A 7,819-nucleotide genomic window follows, 5' to 3' on the forward strand; every position below is an offset into this window, starting at 1 on the left:
CCGTATTTAAAATAGAAACCACTCTCCATATTAGGACTCCTTTCTCCTCCATTTTCTCTCTTAATTTGTTTCTGTACCACTCATTGCCATCTGACACCCTATATTTGAATTACTTATTTGTATATTATATATCTTTCTCTACTAAACTTTGATTTTCATTTTTGTAAACTGGGAGGTAAGGGAGGACTTCCTGAAGAAGTAATTCTTGAACCGAGGTATGGAAGAGGAAGGGTAGAAGCTAAATGGACCAAAAGAAGAGAAGATCCTTCTAGGCAAAGGAAAATACACATGCAAAGATTTTCCTCCTGAAGGAGGAAGCATGGCGAGAACAAGGGGCTAATGAGGCCCTCATTTCCTAATATTGGACTTCTCCCTGTTGGCTGAAATCATGGCACCAGAGCTCTCAGACTCAGTTCAACACAATGATGACCAGAAAGTAACTGTGTTAGTCTCTCTTGTCCCAAGTTCAAAAATTTCAGGGAAGGACTTTGATGAACCCTCTTGGGTCAGGGGGATGGGGAGGCAGGAAGGCTGGGGTGTTTAGTCTGAGGCTCTCTGTTGGTTTGCCCTGATCCTATGATAGGGTAGTTCCTCCTGCCTCCTGAGGTAGAAACAGCATACTGCTATTGCTAGTCCTGGGGTCCTATATCATTCCTTACTGCTTCTCCAAACCGTCCTTACTTTTTTTGTAATCAATTCCTTCATGATACTCTGCTTAGTTATCTAATCTGAGTGTGCTGTTTATTTCCCACTGGGACCCGGAGTGATATAAGGACATAGGGAAGAATTTATATACCAATTCTATAATGGTAGAAGGATTTTCAGGAGGAAACCTGACATTTCACCTGTGAGGAGATAGCAGCAGGCTGGGCACTCAGGAGATCAATAGACATAGTTTTTTTTTAAATGTGTGTGCATTGATTTCGCAGTTGTATTGTGAGTATGCACAGTGCTCAGCGACTGAATGTAAAGGATAAATTATTGTTCTTTATTATTATCTTAACTTTGTATAGCGCCTAACAAAGGGCTTTGCATATTGAAAATGCAAGCATCGATTGGATGAATAAATAAAAATAGATCTAAAAAATAAGCACAAACCACCAGCATATTAATATATTAACACTTTTGCTCTCAGTTTTATGTTTTACTTATTTGTTGTTTTGACTGGGATCTAATAATTGACATTAATTGTCAATTATTAAACCTGTCAATGAGGTACGTGGAGCATCTGTTTACTTTCTTAATAGTTAATTGCCGTGATTTCAAACATCTTTTGGTTCTAACCCCAAAGGAGTTACAGAAAAAATATTAATTTGTTCATCATTGATATATAAGTGGTGACTTGTGTGTGTAAATACACAGACGAGATACTCATGTTGTCAAGTTACTGCTCATTTCTAATTCGGATCCAGTGTTTCTGGAGACATTTCTAATCTGAGCAGAAGTATAGATGACAGAGCAGTGGCAGTCCAACGCCTCTGTTGGATGAATCACTGTTGGAGAATCACTACCATCATCTTTATGTATTTATGCATTTACATCGTAAAGAATTCCATTTTAAGTCAAATTACTATAATTTTATTAGTGCACTATAGTTGTTTCAAAAGCTAATTTTGTCCGTCTGTAGTCATTAGGTAAGAGAAAAATTAGAAAATATTTTTCATATGTTAGATTCATATGTAAATGTAAGTGCAGCTTTAGGCCTGAGCACTGGGCTCATATAGAGTTTTTTACATACTATATAATAAAAGTCTGCAATCTGATACCTCACACATCTCCATTAACCTCTGACATTGAATTTGCTCTATTCTGATTGTTTTTTCATTGATACAAGTGTTTGGTGAGGAATTAAGGAGCTTTCTTTCATAAATGTTTTGTTTGATTTACAATATTTTGGGCTGTGATATTTCTGGTTAGAATATTTTACTGTTTAAATCTTTAAAGGGGGAAAAAAAAAAACATTAGTTGAATTCCCAAAGGATAATGTGCATCAGTTCTATGTTAACCCCTTTGTTCAGACTTATTATTTCAGCCTCCAAAATGTGTTTTCACTAACATAATAGCATGATAAATGCAAAAAGTGTGTGCACGGTTTAAAACATTTGGAAATACTTCTACATGTTGCTTTTATACTAGTTGGCTTACTTTTCCTATAACAGTATTTCTATTCTATATCTACTGTCCCACAGGTTTCTGAAAGGTAAGCATGAACTGTGTGGGAATTCTAGTTTTAGATTTAAAAGCTGGAGTTGCATGGCAGACAGTTTACTCTTGTCTAATTGAGTTCTGCAACTTTCTCCTTTCCGTGTACATGGACACCAGTTTTGCTTGTTTTCCTTTAAATTTTTATGTGTGCTTCCATAACTTAACAGTACATAAAACTTCCAGTACAAAAAACATAAAACAAGAGTACATAACAAAGAATTGCTTCCTTTTCTCAGGCACCTAGTTGTGAATCAATCAGACTGTAGTACCATCACCAAGACAGTCTGCATCACTAAGACAGTTTACCCTTAATGCTCTGTATCTGCTCTCTCCGATGTGGCAGCCAGTCGCCATGTGTGGCTGTGCAGCACTTGCAGTGGGGTTAGTCCAAATTGAGATGTGCTCTAAATGTACAAAATACACAGGATCGCCAAGACTTAGTACAAATAAAAAGGGTGTAAATCATCTTTTTAATAATTTTTATCTTAATTATATATTGAAATGGTAATATTTTGGACTTACTGATTTAAATAAAGTATCTTCTTAAGCAGTTAAAATGTATTGTTAAGAAATTTTATTTTTCTCTTGTTTAAATGAGGCTATTAGAAAATTTTCTGTAAAGTGTGGCTACCAGAAAATGTGGCTCACATTTGTGACTTGCGTTATATTTAGATTAGACAGCACCATTCAACGTCGATCTTTCTTAAACCTGGTTACTCATCAGAAACATCTTGGAAGCCTTATAAGTTTTCTAACCACCCCCCCCAAACCCACCCCCAGTTTCCTGGGTCCTACTCCAGACCTACTAAATCCAAATACATGGGTCTTAGGAATCTGTACTTTTAGAAAGCTTTCCCAGTAATTTTGAGGCTGCCAGTGAGAAGAGCAGCATTTGAGAACTTCTACTCTGTGCCCCTCTTTTGCTGCCTCCTGATGCTTTTCAGTCCTGGATCTCATGTACTATAAGAGGTGCTCTTTATGTGACAGAATATGGTTGTGTCTAAGTCACACACAAAAAACAAGTCCCTACCTGCTTGCTTAAATAGATCCCTTCCCTTAAGCTATTTAACTTTGAAACTGTCCAAGAAGGTGCTTAAGGAGCAGAGGTATTTGCATAATGCTATAGAAATGCTTTTACGTGATTCAGCTGGAACCAGCAATAATCATTTATTTTTTTCTTAGGACTTTTAAATTATTTTTCAGAGTCATTTTAGGTTCACCACATAATTGAGAGGAAGGTACAGAGCTTCCCATATACCACTGCCCCCCCACACATGCATAGCATCCCCCACTATTAACATCCCCACCAGAGGGCACATTTGTTAAACTGATGAACCTACAGTGACACATCATCATCACCCAAAGTCCATAGTTTACATGAGGGTTCACTCTAGGTGTTGTACTGTTTACTTTTTAAAACACCGTTGTTGTGGAGGAGGTGATATATTTATCAATCTTTTTTTAACTTAAAAAGTATGTGCATTATCAGTCTTTTGATGTAAGGCCAGAGTGTTTTCAAAACATACTGGTCTGCTGAGGAGAGCTCTCTAGTATCTTTCTTCCATAAGCAACATCCCAAACACCTCCTTTACTTACATTTTCCACGTCCATGTCTTTAAAATGTCAACAACCTTAAATATACTTATGAGGCAATCTATGTATAATGCTTTCTAGATTCTGATTTTTCTCTAACTGTAGTTTTTCACTTAATTTGGCAGAAATCATTTTTCTACTTATCTTTCCAAAGCATTTAACTTAGCTTCCACAAGGAAAACAACTTTGTTTTGCTGTAATGTTTCATAAGTTTCAAATTTATTAAATTACAAAATTTCAATAACAATTATATCTATCACAATCAGGTTTTGGAATACATTTATTTGACTTTCGTTAAGCATAAAACTCAACTGACAGGAACTGTATTGTATGGGTTTTCTCAGGTGTAATCTGCCATGGAGTATTAGAATGCCATGGGCATCAGACTCTATGCTTAACAGAAGGGATGGAGAGGATGGTGAATCAATCTGGCAAATCAGTTAATTGAAGGTCATTAAGAGAAGCTCTACTATGAAAAATAATATAATAGTAACTCATATTTTTTTATCACTTACTATTTGCCAGACACTATATATACTATGTCGCATTTGGCTCACAAATATCCTTTGAGGCATGATTTATAATTAGCTTCATTTTACACATGAAGCATTGAGTATTGCAGAGGTTAAGTCACTTAAGGTCATACAACATTTAAGTTTCCAGGTCATTCTGATCTCAGAATCTTGGGACTAACTTTTAGCATCGAAAGCCTAACCTTGATAAGAAGGTTCATTTTGTCTCTTGTTGGAGACCTCACTTGGCCTGATGTTGATCTATGGGACTGGGTCAAGGGCAGAGACACTGCAAAGTGAGCCATCACCGTAACAAATAACTTGCATGTGTGTCCTAGATCAGAGGACAACTCTATAAACCTTTTTAGAATATGACGAAGCATCATGTAATTAATACGCCTAATGTCTTAAACCAATGAATAGATTGGGTGTTTTCAAGTAAACTTTGCTGAGAATATTACTTGAGCTAGGTCCCAAGCTTCAGGGAGATAAATTCTTATTCTGATTTCTGGGCACTCTATCTTGGAATCCTGAAACCAGGTATTTATCATGCTGTCTCCTTTGTGGTGTTTTCCTTGGTGTGATAAATGTGGCTTCCTGGAAAGGCTGCTTTACACCAGCCTTGAGGCAGAGTCCTTTGAGTTCAAAGAAAAATAAATTGACTTCAGAAAAAATAAAAAATCACTGTCAATCTTTTAATCCTTTCTTTTCCATCTTCTTTTTCCTGACTGTGGTACCATGCATAGTTCGGTCTTCAGGGATACATTGTTCATTTCTGGAACAGCATCAGGTGACTTGGATATGCACTTTTGAGTGCTTTTTAAATGTTTTGTCACACCCATATTTGTATGTGATAATTAATTACCCACAGATCAATCACCTACAATACTGCCCTAAGCTATCTCTGTCCCCACCACAGTTTTCCTCCCACCGGAAAGCTAGGTGGATAGCTTTGCTAAAGTATCATTTGGTGATAAAATATTTTACGAAGAAGATTTTTAGTGAGCTATGAACCACTAAGAGCAATTTACATCTATTTTCTTGGCTTTGCAAGTGAATAATAGCATTTACTTTCTTTGAAGTATAATTAAGTCCAAAGAAGTCAATCCATTTATTTGGTGGTTCTAGATTTTTCTGAAACTTTATTTGAAACTGCCACATTAGAAACATTGGTTTTTTTCCTAATAATAATTTTGGTCTGAATGTTTTTTTTGTTTTTTGTTTTTTTTTTTTTTTTTTAAATCAAGCTGTGTAGCTTCTCTTTTGCAGTGGTAAGAGCAATCAAAATTACCCTGTGAAGTTTTCAGTTGATAAACACTTGCTGCCAGGGAAGAGAGCAACTGTTAGAGCCTTAAACTCAGTTGGACATAGATTCGCCGTGTCCTGTCATTTGAAATTAAGGATTTCTGGCTGCTAGAAAATAAGCAGCTGCCACAAGTAGATCCAAAGGGAACAAGAACACTGAAATTACTCTTCTGTCAGGCCTTTTCTGAATGTGAGACAATATTAAGCTGAATTTCATTTAATCTAAAAAAAATTAGCTTCATGGTTAAATCAGCTTCATGATGAGAAGAGATTCTATCTTCTTTCCCTAGAAGATCTGCATTTCTGGATTGGAAACAATTTGAATGTCAAGAGTGGATGGAAAGCATGGACATGTTTTTCTAGAGGGGCAAACTCAAATAATTTTTAGCGAGCACTGGAATTTGGCTAATGACACACATGTGTTTTGTAAAATAAATATTGCTGATATAGTAGACCAAGTGGTTCTCAAACTGGTTTCCAGACCAGCGACATCAGCATAACCTTCATCTTAAAAAGGCAAATTCTCAAGCACCACCCATGTTTTCTTAAATCAGAAACTGTGGAGGTGGGGTCCAGTGTTCCAAGCTCAATCCCTGCACTAGATCTGTATACTAATGTTTTAGAACCACCACCGTACACAGTTATTTTAGCTGGAAGAAAACTTTGGCGTCACCTCTCCAAATGCATAAAGATTTGAGGTCCAGAGAAGTCATGCAGTTCCTCTAAGGTGTTGTTTAAACTTGCAAGAACAAAGTCAAACAATAACCATTTAGTTAATAGAAATTTTTTTTGTAGAGATTTGTAGGGCATCGCCAATTTCAAGTCTTAGATTGTCATTATGTGGACTCAAGTATCCTTCTTTCACTGTTTCTTTTATTTCTAATACCTCTGCTTAATGACCCTTTCTTTTACTGTCTAATGGCTTCTGCTTACATACCTTCTTTATTACCACACTGCTGTCACTTAATGCCTTTTCTCTCCATTGATAGGTTTTTTTTTTGTCTTGTTTTCCAGTTTTTGCATCATTCCACAGACTGTTTCAGAATTCTATTTTTTTTTAATTTTTATGAAGTCTTATGGAATATTCCCATAAGGATCTGTGACATAAGAATCTGTAAATAAAATTATTTGAAGTCCCTAGAGAGAGGATCTGGTATAGATTGTAGAGTTTTCTTATTAGGCAGAGCTCTATTGCCAGACCATCTCCTTTATTCGTTCATTTTCATTCATTTTACAACTATTTGTTGAAATTTTGTGTCTTTCATTATTCTAGACTTTGGAGACACAGTGAAGAAGATAGATAAAATATTTAGGTCTCCACAGCTCTTAAATCCTAGTTAGATGGATGGACAGGAAATGGACAAAGTAAATATTTTCAGGTTCACAATCTTATCTGTGATTCTGAAATTCAAAAAGGCATTCAAACTGAACGGTATTTCCTAACTCAGTTGGCAGAAAAATCTGACCTGACTTGAACTTCTCTGGCAGCAAAATGTGACCTGAAGAAAGGTGAAGCTATTTGTAGTCTTTGTTTATTCCTCTTTGTATGATTTCCCATGCACTACACGTTGTAGAAATACTAATGTTTGAGTATAGAAAGCTGTCACAGACCCTTATGAGAGTATGCCATAAGCCTTGATAAAAATTCTAAAAAAAAAACAAACCCAGAATTTCAAAACATAACTGGTCCCCAGGGTTTCAGATAAGGGTTGCAGACTTCTAATAAGGGGTGCTAAGTGCTGTGAAAATTTTTTTTTTCATTTGAAAGATCATTTATTTACTTAAACTATATATATATACACACACAATAAAAATATTGATAAATTATTAATAATCATCTCAAGGAAGTGTACATGCAGAATTATTAACTTAAAATAGAAATTTAATCCTGTTAGTTTGCAATTTCTTTCTACAAGAAGCACATGAACAGATCATGCTTTTTTGGCCTCACTGTGTTGCTCATGCAGATTCCTAAGATGTCTACAACATGGTAAGACATCACCATCAAAGGAAGGTGATCTAAGCTTCCAGGTTGCTTTGAACCTCCATCTTATGAAGAAAATTGAGGTAAGAGAATAAAGAAAAATGGGAAATGATATATAATGTAATGTTATATATAACACACATCTATCTATCTATCTATCTATCTATCTATCTATCTATCTATCTATCTATATCTATATCTATCTATCTATATCTATCTA

This window comes from Rousettus aegyptiacus, unplaced genomic scaffold, assembly GCF_014176215.1.
Source record: "Rousettus aegyptiacus isolate mRouAeg1 unplaced genomic scaffold, mRouAeg1.p scaffold_m13_p_1, whole genome shotgun sequence".
Taxonomy (NCBI): Eukaryota; Metazoa; Chordata; class Mammalia; order Chiroptera; family Pteropodidae; genus Rousettus; species Rousettus aegyptiacus.